At 40.0% G+C, this 18,300-nt stretch overlaps 1 long non-coding RNA gene across 1 annotated transcript; it reads right to left on the reverse strand.

Moving 5' to 3' along the window:
* Window positions 1-818: 818 nt before the first annotated feature.
* LOC148424489 (uncharacterized) lies at window positions 819-18,265 on the reverse strand. The gene is made up of 4 exons (XR_015865346.1): window positions 17,539-18,265; window positions 15,414-15,517; window positions 8,318-12,192; window positions 819-6,122 (listed from the first exon to the last, which is right to left on the reverse strand). It is a non-coding gene; the product is annotated as an uncharacterized LOC148424489 (long non-coding RNA).
* Between the last annotated feature and the right edge of the window lie 35 nt (window positions 18,266-18,300).

Consider the following 18,300-nt stretch of genomic DNA (forward strand, 5'->3'; position numbering starts at 1 on the left):
TTGATGGATGAAATAGTGAAAGCACGTGGACAGACTTCAAAGCACAGCCAGTAGCAACAGATTGATTGTAGAGAAATATTGTCACATGTATAGCAAGAAACCACACAGTGCTACTAAAAATGTAAAGAAAAACAAGATTTTTTTTCCCCCGGTGGTTATAGATCCTTTTTTACATTTGTTTGAAATAAAGTGTTAGTTTCTTACTAAGCTATATGAACCATCCCAATAACTTTTTCATCGCAAAGCTATTTCCATATTGTCAATTTACATTATTATTCCCGCAAGTAAATCCAGAAATGAAATCCAGTTCATATTTAGATACCAGCAAGCTGAACTGTAAAGTGAAAATATCATATATCTGTGTCTGTCAATTTTTTTTAGAGGTTGGACATGGTTGCTTTTGTTTACCCTAAGCAAAATTTGCCCATTGCTATGATTTCTTACCAAAGCTTCCTGCATGATACTTGCTCCTTGAGTTGGCCTCTGGAATCTGATCATAGCATAGGGTTGCCAAGTTTGTGCACTCTACACAAAAGTTAACTATTCTTTCAAAAGCTAAATAAATGGTATGCTACCTTGGAAATGCAGGTTTACAAAGGTGAACATTGGGGTTCAGGTGGAAAACAATGATTCCCGAAGTCTTGGGAACATCTGGGTCTCACTAAAGAGATACAGATAGCAGTGAGGCCGCCATATTGGCGTTACACAGCAAAGAGGAAGGAATGTTTCAACTGTAACTTAGGTGATCCTGGTGTTTGAAGAACTGGAATAAGAAGAGGTAGTTGTGCTCAGACGACCAGACATGGAATGGAGTGAAGATGAGACCCATCGAGATTTGAAGAATGGGAAGAATGGGTAGGCTGTGGTTATTAGCCTTGCGTTTTATTGAAATTTGATGCTGCGCCATGCTGTAAATTACGCATGATGAGATGACCTACTGGTCTATTTATTCTGCTAGCACCAGCAGAGTGGAGACATCATGATGCAGTCATACACATTGCATTGGTTTGAGCTTTATTCTGCAAAGCCTTGAAAAAAGAACTTGAACTGAGAACTGACTGAAGCGGGTTTACATCGATCGACATCGATCCGAGTCAGTATAGATGGTCCTTCTCGGTCCGTGTACTTTTACGAGGGTTCACATCATGAAGCACTGGTCGAAAGTGAGGAAGCGCACGCCGTAACATGGGCATCCGATGGGCTGACATACTGTAAATAAGGGGTCTATAAAAACATGATATGACAGAAATGCAAATACATTAACTCTTTCAGTGCCAAGCGTTATTGGAAGAGGAAACCTCAATGGGGCCAGTATATTCAGAATTTTCACTCACCTTTCAAGGCCAACAGAGTATTGTGTGTTATGTAAATATGGGTTTTGGCCAATAAAAGATTGACTTCCATTCTTCAGTTAGAATAATTGTGCAGGAAGGTAATAGCTGTGTATAACACTGTTATCCAATGGTCAAAATTATCTCTACAGTGCTCATTTGGCTTACATTAGGGTAGCATTAGTCAGCTCTTCATATAAAAAAAAAAAAAAAAAAACCTCATTTAACCAGAATTTTATTATTTATTATTGTTCTTACTATTTTAAAAGACGAGAATTCTCGTCCATGGCACTGAATGAGTTAAAAATCTCCCAATGAAGCACTCATAACAGAAGACACTCGTCAGCACTGCTGTAAAATGCAATCACTATGCGAAAACAAAACTGGTACTCCATTCTTTTGGCTTTTGGAATATAGCTATTTGTAAAACTCCACATAATGGTTGGCCATGTCTCACATGAGCACTTAAAGCCCTTATCCCACTGAGGAATGAATGTTGGCGACCGTTTGCGATAGTAGCGGCTGTTTTAATCTAATCAAGGGTTTGTTCAATGTAAACGTTTGCAAATATTCACCTGTTCTACTTGTCACATAGAAATCCCGAACGCGTTCAAAAAACGGGACGTGCGAGTGGAACAAAATACTCATGTAAGTCAAGGTACCACTGTATGTCAGACTCCCATTCCAGACGGGCCATGGTCCCCGGCGAGAGTGCTTATCAGCGGTCAACAGATCCAAAAAAGTCAATTGACTGGCCTCGCCATTGCCCTATTCACCCGAAAAATACACCAGTGTGTTCCTCTGGGCTCTCTGTGGATCTCTAAGACAACACAAGGAGGGCTATTTAATGCCCCATAAAATTCTGACATCACCTTTCTGCCGTAGAGAAGGACACAGTCAATTTGACGGGCTAATTGTGTGTGGCATAATTAATCAATGTCTCCTGAACGGCAAATTCCCCCCGCGCTCGCTTCGCAGTGTCGTGTGAACGCTGTTGAAAGCACGAGGGTAATTGAGGGCCAAGCAGTGAGACTTGCATAGAACACCCCCTTCCCTTCATTGTGTTACTACCTTTTATTATGGTTCCACCTCAATCATCCTTTCTCGGATGGGTGTCCAAGGCAACGGCAGGAAACAAAGTCACAATGTTACATTTGGAAGACTGATTGGGGTCAATTCCATTTCAAATTTTTGTCATTTCTCCCTGCGATCGGTAGCAAAAAATGGATGCGCCACTGGGTTCTGTTCAGTGATATTCTGCTTGGATTTGGATGTAGATGGCTAAAAATTACTTTTGTTTCACATAGATGGCTAAGATCATTCATATTCAGGACCAAATGATCACCTTCTGTCAGAGTCAAGTACTTTGCTGAAAGTATCACGAAACTTAAAGGGGACAAATTGGATTTTTCTTCCTGCTAAGCCAGTGATGAGTGGACAAAAACTGCATAATAATGAAATAAAAAAATAAAATAAAATAAAATAAATAAAAATAAAAATAAAATTCAATTTGCATGCCAGAAAATACGAGTTACCAAATACTCAGTATTTTTCCAGATATGGTTGCCACAAAAAAATTATATTCATTCTTACGTTTACAACATAATAGATTCCCATAATTCCATTTCCGTTTCCAAATATTCAGCCCATTTAGTTAACCGTGGAAATGATTTAAAACATAGTACATTTGTCATACCGAGGAAAAAAAAAATATTCGCATTGACACAAAAAACACTCAATATTTATAAATATCATTTCACATCATTCTCTGATTTTCAATCAAACATTTCACATAATTCAAAATCAATCCGTTTTAATACATTCTTCTGCAGGGATCGCAAAAGTCAACTAGTTTATCTTATATTTCTTTGCAGTGTGGTCCTAAAACTAATGTTATAACGACAAGTGCTGTTCATCTATAAATGGTGGGAGGAACTTGAAATAAGCACAAATATAAAAGAGTAGTAATTAAAAGATGTGTGGGAAATATGAATATTGTGATATATCCTAGTTTAAAGCATTTTATTTCATCCGTCTTAGGTATGTTTACAATTTGATGGCATTAATAAACAACAACAGTCTTGGTTTAAACTTGGGTTAAAAAAAAACAAAACACCAATCAGCGTATTCCCTGGTAATTAGGCATGCTTCTCAGCTGCTAACAGGATTTTAACACATGATAATAGTGATAAAAATGAGACATTAATAATATTGTTATGTTAATTAAATGCGAGAGGATTAACAGCAACAGTAAACAGCAGACTGGGGGCGAGCGGGGGATTGGGGGCTGCTGACATGTTTCCAAAAAAGCAACCATGATTAATACATGTATTTGGGTGCTCACTCAAATAGATCACGCATTAAGAATACAATACAAAAAAAAACGTGAAGACACAGATGACATTACTTTAATCTTAAATGTAAATTTTATAATGAGAACTCATTCATTAAGGCCGCCCACTTATTACTATTAACTATTACTATACTATTATTATATACCACTATATTACTAATTAGAAACACAGTTCAGTGTATTCACTCATAAATGTACTTAGCAGGACTTGCATCCCAACCACACACAAGATCATTTGAAAAGGCCCGGATGTCCTCAAATGAGGACACACATTCGTCCTCGACATTAAAAGCGCTTACAACTGCTTCGTTTCCTGATCCGAACCCGAGCAAAGACCTCTGGGGTGTGTAAACATTAATGGTGTGCCTACACTTTGTGCGGCTGTGCCATCTGTGGCGTTTGCCGCTTCACGCAGCCGGTCACGCTTCCCTGGATTTGTCCAGCAATTCTGTCGAGAGTTAAGAGACAAATTGATATGCAGGACTAACGCTAGAGTAACTGTCGCGGTCACCGGAAAGGAAAAGGAAAGCAGAGGAAAGGAAAGGCCTCGCCGTGACGGAGAACGCTGTGGTGCCGCCGGCTTGATGTCAACCTCAGCGTTTGCGGGGTTAATAGCGAAGGGTTCGGGTCAGAGCTTGTTGCTTGATGATTGATATGCTCAAATGGATTCTGCATTAGTTTCGAAAATGGATTCCCAACACAAGGGGAGAAAAATTAAACAGGACGAGTGTCGATGTTGTAATCACTCGCGTAGAATATTGATTCATCGCATGAATCAGATATTGATATTTCAGCTCACTGATGTCATCTATCGAATTTGATTTTTTTATTCAATGCATTACATTAGATCACTGATTCTCAAAGTGGAGGGTGTATAGCCTCTGAACCTCTGAATGAAATGTTAAGACTGCACAATATTACAGTGGCTTGAATGTATATTATTCTGTCTAATATGTTAACACAGTTCAGTTTAGTTTTAATTTTTCCAATTATCTATCTATCTATCTATCTATCTATCTATCTATCTATCTATCTATCTATCTATCTATCTATCTATCTATCTATCTATATATATATATATATATATATATACACACACACACAGTATGTGTGTGTGTGTGTGTGTGTGCATGCGTCAAAAGTGAATGCATTGACTAAGAACAGTAATTTACATTTCATAAAGTCTTCTAAACTCAATCTATACTCACACGCACATTTATATATGAGGGAGAGAGAGAAATAATTACATAAGTGTGCTGTATATGTTACAGTATGTGTGCCTGGGTGGCATTTGTTGGAATAAGATTAAGTGTTTTGGTGCATGAGGGATAGTGGGATTACTCCATGGTGGCACAATGACTTTCAGCATTTGGCAACGGTTTGGAGACAGCCAATACTAAAGCTGAATGGCCTTTTTGTGACATTTATTCAAATAGTGTGCCGGTGTGATGGGAAATCATTACATTTCTGAAAGCTCCCGTTGGCCAGGTGTAAATATGAATTCATTAATGTTCTGTGTTTTCTAAATAAGGGCAGCTGTTCACAAGCACTAAACTGGCTTCTTTGCATTGGAAAAGCACGCATTGCCCGTGGGGGTTTAAGAATGAGGTTTAAAATCCAGCTACGTCACAATTGATAGATTTTCTCCTACGCCACCAACCTGCAACAACCGCCGCGGAGGCTTAAGATAAAATCAATTCATCTAAAGGGCACATTGACAGTTTTTGTGATTCCCACGTCATCGTTGCCATTCACTTATTTTTGCATTCAAATCCAGGGACATGATCACAAATACAAAAGCACTCACAGTGATGAAAACTGGCCAAACTGGCCATGTTTTCGGAACAAAGTTCAAATAATTGTATTATTTGTATGGAAAAATAAACAGCTGACTTGGCTACTCTTTAAGTGTATGGAAAAAAAGGGGATTCAAAAGTGCAATTTCCCAAAAATGTCCACAATGACTTTGACAACAATGTCATTTGGGCATGATTCTTTACACTCATTGCTAAAATACGGCCAATAGCGCGATGCGGATCTCCCATTGGATCATGCCCATAAAAAGTAAGAAAAAAATGATTGGCTTGTGACTAATTACCCGTTTAGTGTCACTGAAAGTTGTTAAACAGACCGTTGGCTTTAAATAGCTCAAGGAAGGAGTGGGATTAATTAAGCAGAAACGTATTCTTCTAGTCTGCCAAGTGTCTTTCTTACAGTGTGTAAAAAGAGCGAGGCGCGATGGTGTCTGGGTACCTCCGGCGGGGAGACGCTAATGACCTGAGGAAAGGACGCTCTCCTTCGCTCAACTGACTACTTCTTCTTCTTGGCTGGATGATGATTGAGTGAAGGAAGAAATCGGGAGCTGCGGCAATAAAAATGAAGGCCAGTCAAAGTATTTATGAGTGGATGGTAGCTTCTTGGAAAAGCATCATCTTCCCCTGTGGAACACGACACTGTGTCAACTCTGATTAGCTGGGAGGAAAAAGCACTAGACAAACAGTAAATATCACCTTCCTGCCCACTCACGTAAACATAAACAATGTTCGCATTAAGCAGGCATTGTTTATCCACATTGATGTGTATTGAAAGTATGTATAAAAACATTATCACACAGTTCTTATAAGTTTACAATATCCTAGGGGTGTTTTCCGAGTTGGGTCATGTGACATTTGTAAGCTGATGATTGGTCGTTACGTGACCCCTGAGAAACGCTGATGTCATTTTCGCTCAACAGCTAGCGGCAAAATGGTTTCCCTTTGTGATTGATAAAAATAGATGTCGATTGCTGCTCATTTTGTATTTCACACATGCATTATTAACCAGAACACTGTGTTTGGACTAGATAGATGTTTAGTCAAGTTTTACGGAAATTGTAGCCGCGTCATTTGCAACACCACATCGCAAACCGCACAGGCATTAAAAATTAAACCCAATCAACAGAAAACGGCCTTTTAATCTATATCTTGACATTGCGTGTTCGGTAAAAGTGGCGACCGGCTCAATTACGAGCATGTGTGTATGAGACAATGCGTGATTCACCACCATGTCTGTGATGCGACATGTGCCGGCAGCCACGGGCCTAATGGCATGCTAATTAAAAGCACTACGCTGTGGGCACTGACAGCCACACTGGCAGACAACAAGTGCGCTCGCTGCACAGGTTCCACTGGCTGTAATGAGGCCTGCACTCGCACACAATGATGGTCATAGTGATTGGCTGGACTACTGTACCACTAAGACTGCTGGAGAACAAGAAAAACACAGATAATTGAATAAGAATGCTCTGGTACTCATTTCCAATAGCGTGTGAGAAGAGACGGACTGGCTTCATTTAAATGTCTGTCCGACCTTTCACATACACGCATAACGTTCGTTCACATATGTGAATATTGGAAAAAGATCTGGCCATTCACATGCACACTCATGTAAGTTGACTTCATATTCATACAAGCCTACATAATGTACACATGTCTGTCTTTTCATTTACCATAGCATAGTGTGTGTTGATTTCTAAATTATCTTATAGGGTCTTATATACACTGTTGCGATTTTTATCAGGGTTTCCACCAGAAAATTTGCATCGCCTGGTGATCAGGGACGGACTGGGAAAATATTTGTCAACTGGCATGTGAGGGTGGGGTGGGGTGGAGGCAGTGTTGGACATCTTAAGGTGGTTTAGGCCAACACATACTAAGGGCTATTTAAACCCGCATATTCTCTTCCCTTCCGCGTGTAAAAAAACAAACAAAAAAAACAAAAAAACGGTCATATTTATTGAAAAAAATCCCTGCTACACAAATCCGCAGAGTGCAGTTTTATTCATTTACAAGCATGCCAAGGTGTGAGGTGGCAGTCGTGTCGCCAAATTCTTTCCCATCAGAAAGAACGTCCGTCTCTCAATGTCACCGGCTTCGGCGTCTTTTGCAGGAAATAGAGTGATGATGTAAATCTCAGGTTTATGCTTGCGACAGAATTTGGCAAATGTCCACATTGGCCGGAGTTTTTGAGACATTGAGACGAAAAAGTGCATGTATATCATAGGGCAACCCAAAGACATTTACCACTTGTTTGCAAGAACCCCAGCTAGGTGTAGACTATGCCTTAATCTGATATCTTACCAGGCTAGTAATTCATATATTTGTGGAGCTCAGAATCCGTTCCTGCACCTCAGTCAAATTCTCAATTTCAATACACAGCCTTGCTAGATAGAGTCTATTGTTTAATCAACTTTCAGACACCAAATTGTCGGGTATGGCAGGCACATGTCTTCAGTGAAGTGGGGTGCCCAGCACATTGCAGAGCAAATTCCAAACACACTCAACGAGACTTTCACCGGCACAAAAATCGAGATATGCCAATTTCTACACTCGAGCACAGCTGCGCTGTCTGCGAATATATTACCCCAGGTGTGCTTGTGAATAGCCTGTTTACAATCTGTATGCATATTAATGCAGAGACAAATGTTAAGTGTGATAATAGTAATTATGAATGTGAATTGACAGTTTACATCATGTCTATGCGAACGGACCGTTTACATGATGCCAGTATGAGAAGGGACAGACAGATGTTCCCACGATGGGTGTCTTCATCGAGTTTAGCGTGTTTACGACATCACCCTCCTTTTTCCTCCTACCTTGTAAATGTGCTGCCCATCAGCCCCTCCGCTCAGCTCGCCCCGGCCGTCACGACCGGAAGATTTACACTCAGACACGCTCCCGGAGTCCTGAGACGACACGGCAACTGCCAGGAAGTCCAGATTGTCGGACAAGAGCGCGCCCATTTAACAGCTTTGTGGGCTTTATGGCCCACGCTGATGCACTGAGAACACAAGCAAAAAGAGAACATTGATTGACCACTTGGACAAGGCCGAGGTGCCATAACTTCAAAGTGTGGCCTGATTGCCTTTTATCCCAACTACATTGCGGGGCCTTTGGCCGCACAGCTATCCTGGTGAATGTGGAGGCAAGGTGATGCTGCCTGCTGGTGATGTGACTTGGCAGGCCACCAACCGTAATACATCCCAGTGCTAACCTTGCCTTAATGTCTCTGTTAGCGCGACTAAGCAATATGCTGAGTTTGGCACGGTCGATGCCTAAAGTGGAAAACAAAACCAGCAGAGATAATTCATAAACCATAATAAGACACTCAAAATGTGAAAAACAATCGCTCTCAGTTCTAAATCGACCCTCCAGCGTGGTGGGTTTTTTTTTTTTTTTTTTTGGTACAATCATATTTCATCTTCTGTATGTTGCTATTAGAGTTTACACAGATTTGGTCGACATGATCTAGTGCTAGAAAAAAAGTCTAACAAGAACCCTGGCTAAGTATAGACCAAATGTAAGTTGCCTTCAAAATTAGGTTTACTAAAAATATTCCACTTGAAGCTCCGCTGCAAAAAGAGGAGATAACAAATTTGGGATGATTTCCAATTAAAATATCATACCGCAGCAGTTCTGTAAAAAAGAACAACAACAAAAAACATGCACACGCATATGCAAAGACCATCCTGACATACGGCTCCATTGCTTCTCTTGCTGCACCACCTAGTGACCGAATGGCTGATGATTTTTGTTTGCTTACTTACTGATTTAATGGTTAGCAAGATTTCATGAAAGGCCATATTAGCACATGGAACATTTGAAAAGAAAGAACTAAGGCAAGTCTCGATCCCTTACCTTTGCAATGCAATGCAATGACGAAGAAAGACCACAACCAAATGGTCTCAATTATCGAAAGATCTAAATTATTTGATTGAAGGTATCCCAAGATGACACCTCTATATGGTTGAAAATCAGCATCAGGTGACCTCTGATGGACTTTTTGTTTGTCCATCACTGATGGACACCCGTTTTGCCGACAAACGATGAATGACTAGAAACCTGAAGAAAAGACGAATTAAGCAATGACAGAAATGTTTGCGTTTGTCTGGCAGAGGTCGGCGTTCCGTCAAGGGGCTGCAGTTATTTTTGATTTAAGAAATTAAGATGATTTAAAATTCTAATACAGTGGTCGTGAGTTCACTTCCAGCTCTGGCCTCCCTTGTGGAGTTTGCATGTTCTCTCCATGCCGGTGTGGGTTTCCTCCTGGTTTTCCAATTTCCTCCTACAATCCAAAAGCATGCAGGGTAGGTACATATATTAGACACAGTATATTGGACACGCTAAACTGTCTTTATGTATGTTTGTGAATGGTTGTTTGTCTTTAAGTGTCCTGCAATTTTCTTTCAACCAATTTTGGCTATACTCCGCGTACTTCCCGAAGACAAGTGCGATCGGCTCTAGCATGACCGCGGCCCTCATATCAACTGTGGGATGATATGTGCTTATAATGGATGGATGGATTTTTTTTCAGCTGATACTGGTCAGCTGAAAATTGTAATCTGTTCCAACTTCTGATCATTTTGCTTTGATCGGGACAATCCTACAGCAAACAATCTTGTTCACAGAATAGACATTCTGTGCTGCCGTCGTTAAAAATCCAATGTACTTAGTTCAATTCAATGTTTCAATGTCCTTCGTCTCGACAAAAAAATTACATCTTTCATGGGGGGCATTGGCCCGGGCATTTGCCACGCTTTGCACGCCACTGGTTCTGCAGATAAAAACTCACAAAATTATCACCTGTCCTTGCACATTTCATCATCTGATGAAGACATCTGCGGTGAGTGTGAGTGTCGTGTGGATCCCACTGAGTGTTTGAGTGAGAGTGTGTGAGCGTGTGACACGGTGTGCAGTACAAAGGCTGTGGAGGAGGTCATAAATATGAGTGATGGGGAAAGCCCTTTGTAAGGTGAAATAAGGGCCACTCAACTGTCTTATTATCATTCACTCCTCTGATGTGTAGCTCTTTCTTAAGTGTCAGCACTTCTGCGCTTTTTACAAGTGAAATGTTCAAAGTGCTGCCAAAGTACGACCGCGTATTAATTGAACGGCGCTTTTCTTTTTAATCAACACATTTGCCTGTCTACACCTTAAAATGCCCATCCTGCACGAATATTTCATGTAATTGTGCACTTTTGGGGAGGATTCAATTATTGTTGGGAGTTTTCCCCGCTTGACCGAGCGTGTCATTGTTACACGCTAGCATTTGTGTGCACTTTACAGCGCCGCGCAATGAGGTTACGCCGCCATGGTAATTTCCTCTGGCAATGATGCTCGTCGTATTACATGGCTCGGACTGTAAAGATGTGTTTTTCCATGAGTGCGCTGGAAAATACAAACCTTTCATAAACACCACTGGAGTGACACTCGGTGGAGCGTACCGACCCCTAGACAAGCGGGACCAAATTGAATCCTCCCACTGTAGATACATGAATTCTGCCAGGAAATGTGTGTGTTATTGAGAGGGTTAAAAAAAAAAAAAAGAAAAAAAAGATCGCATTCAGGAGGGAGAAGACCTCTGCCAAGGCACAGCTGTTACCAACAACTACAACAAATTTCAGCCCCCTATTTTTTTTAAGTAAACAGGCTCCTTCCTGATTTATGAAGGATAACAAAAAACATTTTGACTGCTTACTCAAACAATAAATTCCTACCTTTATACGGAACCGCACAAAGATTTCTTACCAATTTGAAATGAAAACTATGATATTTTCTGCATTAAAAGGCGCACCTAAGAGCATTATTTAAAAAAAAAAAAAAAAGCTGATTGTGCGCCTTATAATCAGGTGCGCCTTATGTATGGCTCAATCTTGAGATTGGGATTCGTAGATGGGGGATTAACTGATAAAGTAAGCTTCACCCGTTTCTTTTGTGTTTACAGTTGAACAAGGTTGGTCATATTGACATTGAGTTATGCTATTGAGAGTTTAGAGTTATTATTTGAGTTATTATTGTTATTACTTTGAGTATTACTATATTGTAATTGAAAAATGTCATTAATAGAGGGTGCACCTTATAATCCAGTGCGCCTTATATATGGAAAAAGTTTTAAAATATGTCATTAGGGGTGCGCCTTATAAACCGGTGCGCCTTATAGTGCGGAAAACACGGTAATTAAAATCTGAGCTGGAAACTGGACATTAAGAGGCTAATTGAGAAAGAGGTCAATTAAGACAGAGGTCAAGAAATTGAAATCATTAAGTCTTGAAAAAGCACAGCTGTGAACTGAAAGTCATTCCAGGAATAATCCAAATTGTAAAGATGACTGAGAAAATACCAAGATCGGTAATAGGGAATATTTCAGTGGTCCTCATTATGTCTAATTAGAGAGCGCCAAGTGCTCCGAAGCAGGTAGAGTTGTTGTTCCAGGAAGTAAAAAGCAACCCTCACAGTCACAGACACACAGTGCCCGTCCTTCATCACCCAGTGAAGGTCTCATCTTATCTGCGGCTGCTGCTTGCCTCTTCATTAATCACTCCCGGGCCCAATCCAATGGTGACTGATGGCTGACGCGGCCTTGTCCGTGCCATCCCTCAGCTACTGGGAGTCACACTGGGCTTTGGTGGAGGGTGGGGTACAGAACAAAAAGGAAGGATATGCATCGTGAAGGTGATAAGTGTGCGTGCGCCTGTAAAAACAAAGGAGTGTCATGTAAGGGCTTTTTTTGAGGCGGCAGCGTCAACACGTTCTGACAACGAAATCATCGCTTGGGCCTCAAGTTCCCGAACTTGAACTGTTCGAGGTTGAATCGTCAGTGTATGGAAACGGTTTCTCAGTGACTGGAAATATAAATCAGCAGTTCCTCGGTCAATTATGTTGACCTTGTTTTTAATTTGTGTGCAAAATCAAATTTCGTACAATATTGATAGCTTTTAATCACGTGACCGTTTTTTGTTTCTCATTCATGCTGGTGGTTGGGATTGGGAAGGTTAGATAAACTTGAAAAAGTAAGACTTGTGATTCATCTTTTTTATATTAGCTATCAAAATGATCAATTGAAATGCTGTATAAGCATAGGTTATAAAATGTATTCTACAGAAATCAGTGAAAACACATTGGCAAAGCAAATCGTAGCTCAAAGAAAAGAAAAGAGCTTTTAGCTAGCTTTTCAACTATGCTAATGCTAACAGGTGTGTTGTGTGTGTGTTTTTTTTTTCACATTTTCTTAATTAGAAAAGCCATTGGTTGCTTTTATTGCCTCTTTGTACCTAACATTTGGATAATGATAGAAACGTGATTGTTGTTATTTTAACTTGTGCCTACATATCCAAGCATCTAGCTATCTTAAAGTTGATTTTGCCAAAACAAGCTGCGATCACAGTGACAAAGAAAATTCTCATGCTTACTTCCTTTTATCAACAGTCATTTGTACTGTATAGCCTTCCTAAAAACACTATTGCTTGATTCAGTTCCTTAATTCGGAGCCATACTGGTATAAAGTATCCCCCTATTATGTTGCAAAAAAATAGAGGGTCAGATTAAGTTAGCTAAGAATACAACAGGATGGTTTAAGCAAAAACATGCAATGCATGACACCAGCATATTTTTAAATGGCACAAGAATGAAGTATAGTGTGCAAAGCAAGGGAATAGTTTCTTTTTCATTTTAAACCTAACCCCAACATCTAATCCAAAAATTAAATAACAAATGCAAATCGGTGACAGCAGGAGCTGGCAAATGACATAGTTTTCTCTCGTACAGGCAGGATATAAATGGTCCCTCAATACGATGAAACAAATCAAGCTGAGGGAGCAAGCCGATCCATAGTAATCAGTGGGACCGCATTGAGCTCACCGCTTCACAAGCTTCACCAATCAGCAGCGCAAATACACATTTGTTCTACCATCACCACACAAACACACACATACATACATATATATACACACAAAGCAGTGATGGAGACAATGAGAGTGAAGTGTGGTAATTACATATGAAGGGTGGGCAAGCGGCTATTATTGTGTCACTCTCACCTAGTTGATGTTAGCCTCCGTCCATGTGATTGGCCCTCAACATTGCAATTATTGGACAACTTAAGCGGGTCAAACTTGTTCCTTGTGAGTGTGGCACATACTTTAAATAATGTGTACACCTACATAAGCTAGTTCCAGATCCGTTAAATCAAGATTTTACTCAACATCTTTTATATTGGGTCGCAAAAATCAAAGCTTTGGAGACTTTTTACGTCACTGTATTTGCTGGGGTTTTTGATACCACACTCTAAAAAACGGTTGAATTAGAAATACAAAAAAGGGACCATGATTGGGTCGCCAGTATCAACACATTTGGTTGGGTCAAATTGACCCAAATATTGACTCAGTCATTTTTTGACTCATAATTAGATTATTTTTGGACCAACTATTTCTAGAGTGGGCACAAAAAATGAAAATTTTGTCTAGTGGTCCCATTCTATTGGCCCATACCCTCGTAAACTTCTACTATGAAGCAACTACTGCAAAGGAGTACTTAATCAAAGTTTTTTTTTTTTTTTGAATGAATGAATGAAGTATCATTGGTTGTCACTGACAACATCCATAAGTACCCAATACCTTAATAAGTCGGTATCAGCCCTTTACCAATACCTGGCATAGTTACTCCCCCTCGTCTCTATCATTTGGAGATACAAACTTTTCACTAATCACAACTTTAAAGCCATGCTTCTCAGTCAGAACATTTGGAAATCCATGACTACGCACCCAGAATTTTAAAAAATGAGCTTTCCGCATCAAAGAAACATTTTCATTGGTTACAAAACGTCTTTGCACAGACATTAGTCTGCACTTAATAAATCTTTATCAAAGCACCCAGAGTGTACAGCATTTAAGCTATCCTGGATTTTAAAAAACAACAAAAAAAAACAGACGTCAAAAACGGAACATGAGGCATCTGCTTTATCTGCACCGCAGTATTGCTGATGGCAGACTGTCTATGCAGATTCGCCGCACTGAGACATGAAGTGAGGACAGAGCTTCCTTTCTTAATGGAATTGAATAATGAGCCATTTGGCAAGAGAGACAGCGCTTTGCCCAAACAGTTCAAATCTGCCCGTTACATTGGTGATTCATAGCAGGGATGACTTTTAAAACCTTTACCAGGCACGGATATTTAAAAAAACACACACACACGCACACACACACACACACACACACATGCACACACACAGGCCTCTGGCACAGCCTCTTTTCTGGAGGCTGTTTGGGCATCACAATGAGGGCTTAGTTTGTTTTTGCTGTAATTGATGCTTTGCCCATGTGGTGGCCCGGCATTGTTTATTTATGCTAATGACTGCGATGACCTCTTTGCTCCGCAATCTCGCTGCAAAGTGGCAACCGCTACTTTGGGGAGAAAGCAGCCATTGCATTCGCTTTAATGCCTCCTCGTATACTTTCTTTACCGGTCACAAGGAACTGATCAACAGCAAATTGGAAGAATGTGCACATTTTTTTTGTCATTGTGGTATACAGTGTTGAAGAACGGTTGGGTTCAATTTTTTTTCTTTTGTCAGGACAATTGAAAATGAGGACAAATCAAAGGAAAAGATGATTTCTCTTGACTTGCATAAGGGGATGTAACAGGGCGACAATCCCTCATGTTGATTTCAAAAGGTAATCTTTCAATCTTTAAAATTTCAATAATAATTGTCTAATAATCTTTTTCAACTCCTAAGGTTGAACATGAGTTGGAGTGGATCTACTGATTAATTACATTCTATAATATGAATTTCTAAACACCAACAAAATTTGCTTATGTTAACCAGTGAGCAACCACGATAAATATTAGCATGCTACATTTAAGGTCAACATTATGTTATGTGTATATCGCACAAGTAATCTTATCCTTAAAGGCACTTACAGATGATGCTCCAGCAACATTCCATGAATAAACTTGAGCGTGGATCTGCTTGTTAGCATCTGCTGCTGTTCTTCTTCTTCGAGACAAGCGGTCTGGCCATGCCCCTAGTGATTAAAACATCTCAAATCGAGCCACGATAGATTGTTTGTAGTGACAGGTTATATTTTCAGATATTACAGCTCCAGCGCTTTAAGGGACATTCTAGGAGCTATTATTCATTGCTTGAATAGTTTTGAATGAATTAAAATCTCTGGTATGATTGCTCAAGCTCGTTTGGCAGAAATGGTAAGTGTTGGCGAAGGTAGCAGCTGATCTTGTCAGGGTTCGCTTAAGGTCGGCAGCGTAGGCCAAAATTTCGCCAGAGATTTCCAAAATTTCGCCAGAGATTTCCAGAGGTTGCCAAATGTTCGCTAACAGTCTTAAGGCTTTTTATTTCTCTGAATTTTGAACAAGGAAATGTTGATCATTTCCAAGGCAAAGGTCTCGCAACCTCAGGTGACAATTTACCTAACTGACATTTTGGCAGACGTTGATATCAACATTGAAATCAGTATATCGATGTATGCATATAGCTGATATCAATGAATCTTTTGCTGTGAGCCATAATGGATATTTAAGTTCAAACATTCACAAAAGAAACAGTTCTTTTCCTGCCACTTAGTAGTGTGTATTTATTTTTTGGGAGTGGGGATTACAAGGACGGGTCTTTAGAAAAGTGTCTTCCATGTATGTAAGGAGTCAATAGTAGTTCTTACAGGGCAAAAAGGTCAACTTGGCAGGCATCAGCGATTTTTTTTTTCTTCCAAGTCTACCATAGTTTTTACTTTTCTTTTCAAACTCTACATGAAACTGGCTGGAAGCTAGCATGATGCCGGGGTGGAAGCGGGTGTACAAAGCTGATCCACAGGGTAGATTATTGCCTGCAGACAGAAAGAGAAAGTCTTTCAACAGTAACATTCTCTCCTCAGCTCTCACTCCTGGATGCTGATTTTTTTCTAAATGTCACTTCTATAGGGCCGCAGTGCTTTTTTAGTTTAAGTAAATGGGTCTGACTGAGTTTTTTTGTTTGCCCGTTCCTCTGGCGGCAGCCTCCCTCGAACTTATTGATCAGAAATGGCTATTGGCATTAGCCTTCTGAATAAACACTCGTCTACTGACTGCTATTTTCCACTGGGTCGCTCAATGGAGAGACAAAATCCTTAGTGACTTTTTTTTTTGTGGTCACCATTTAGCTCCAAGCCGGCGCCTTTAATGGCACTGCCGCTGGGCACACAGGAGGGGGAAACTTGAAAATGTTACACATTGCTGAAGGAGTATATATCCGTTTCTGTCGAAAGCAGATTGAGAGGTATGATGGAAGGAAGTACAATTGTTGAGATTCACCTTTATAATTTTGTGAAACTGCAAAAACCATGCTGCACTGAACGCATCAGTCAGAAAGTGATGCATTAAAGAGCAACAAAGGAAGAGAAATAGTTTCCTGTATTCATCAACGGGCAGAAAAAAATAACAGTGCAGAAAAAAAAACAGAGTGCAGCAGTCCACATTTTTGTACTGTGTGCATTTTTTTATAGAGCGAAGGCACAACAACCATGTTTTTTTTTTTTTTCTCATTTATAACCTTGTATTCTCAAATGTTACTCAGCAAGTTTATTTCAAGTAGACTGAATTCAGCAAAAAGTGGCTGCAGTAAAATGGAAACAAATGTGTGGCACTCAATTGAGTGGTGAGGCGAGGATTTACTAACTGTATTTTTTATTTTTTTTTCTCATGGTGGTGTATTTCATGGCAGTGGACCTACGGAGGTGATACTGCAGCGTCCAGCGCTAAGGCATAGCAAAAAAAGAAAAGGAGCACAAAAGCTTCTACAACACCAGCAGATAATGAGTGGAATGTTCCGTAAGTAGCTAAGATAAATAGCATGATTAATTAGCAAACGGAGCGATAGACAAATATCATGAAAGGTTTTGCAGGTCATTGTAGAAGACAGACCAACAACTATAAGCACCTAACACAAAAGGAGACTGAAGAACAAATATTTGGACACAAACAGAAGTGTGCAGTAGTTAAACTAGCTGGCTGATGCTAACTGAAAGTGAAAACTAGTGTAAATAATGTGACTCACCTCCATCTCACTTTTCTCCAAATTCTTCTCCATATTAACCTGAGCAATCAAGGCAATCTTGGGCTGGATCCTTGCAGTAGTACTTGCTCACGTGGGGTTCGGGTGGTTTTCTTTAATGTGTGAAAATTGGCGTCCCAAACCTCAAGTGGCTTGAGTTTGCTTCTGTTCTGAATTACAACTATATAAACTTGACTTGATACCACAATCCCAAGTGGGAAATTTTGTTCTCATGGTTGACATGACAACAACCTTAAGCAGAAAAAAAGGATGCAATGATGCTGCTGGGATCAGGAGTTGAAATTTTGTGAGAATTGGGGGTTGCATTGCAGGGTACTTTTGGTTTTGGGGGTTAGGTAATGGAATTAGTGTTGAAGATATGGGGTTAGGTATTAAAGGGTCGGGTTTTTAGGTTTAGGTGTGTGCTTACAGGTGAGGCTGCAGTTAGGGCTTTTTGCCCCCGTTGGTAGCATAGGCACAGGACAAAATTGTATTTAAAAAAAAAAAAAAAAAAAAAAAAACCCTCAAATGTTTGTACATTGACTTTATGCTAAAAAAGTCTTACCTTTCTCTGAAAATAAATCTATAAAGAAGGGGAAAAGTGGTGCAAAAATCCCAAAGAACACAAAGGGGGGAAAGTATATACATTATGGATGGATGGATGGATGGACAGACGGACTATGGGATAGTGTCAGGATCGAGGGTAGGAAGAGGTTTATGTCGAGTTTGGGTTAAGTTTAGAGGTGATGAATCAGGTTTGAATAA

Source organism: Hippichthys cyanospilos, chromosome 4 (genome assembly GCF_059441005.1).
Source record: "Hippichthys cyanospilos isolate Australia breed blue-spotted pipefish chromosome 4, RoL_Hcya_1.0, whole genome shotgun sequence".
Lineage (NCBI taxonomy): Eukaryota > Metazoa > Chordata > Actinopteri > Syngnathiformes > Syngnathidae > Hippichthys > Hippichthys cyanospilos.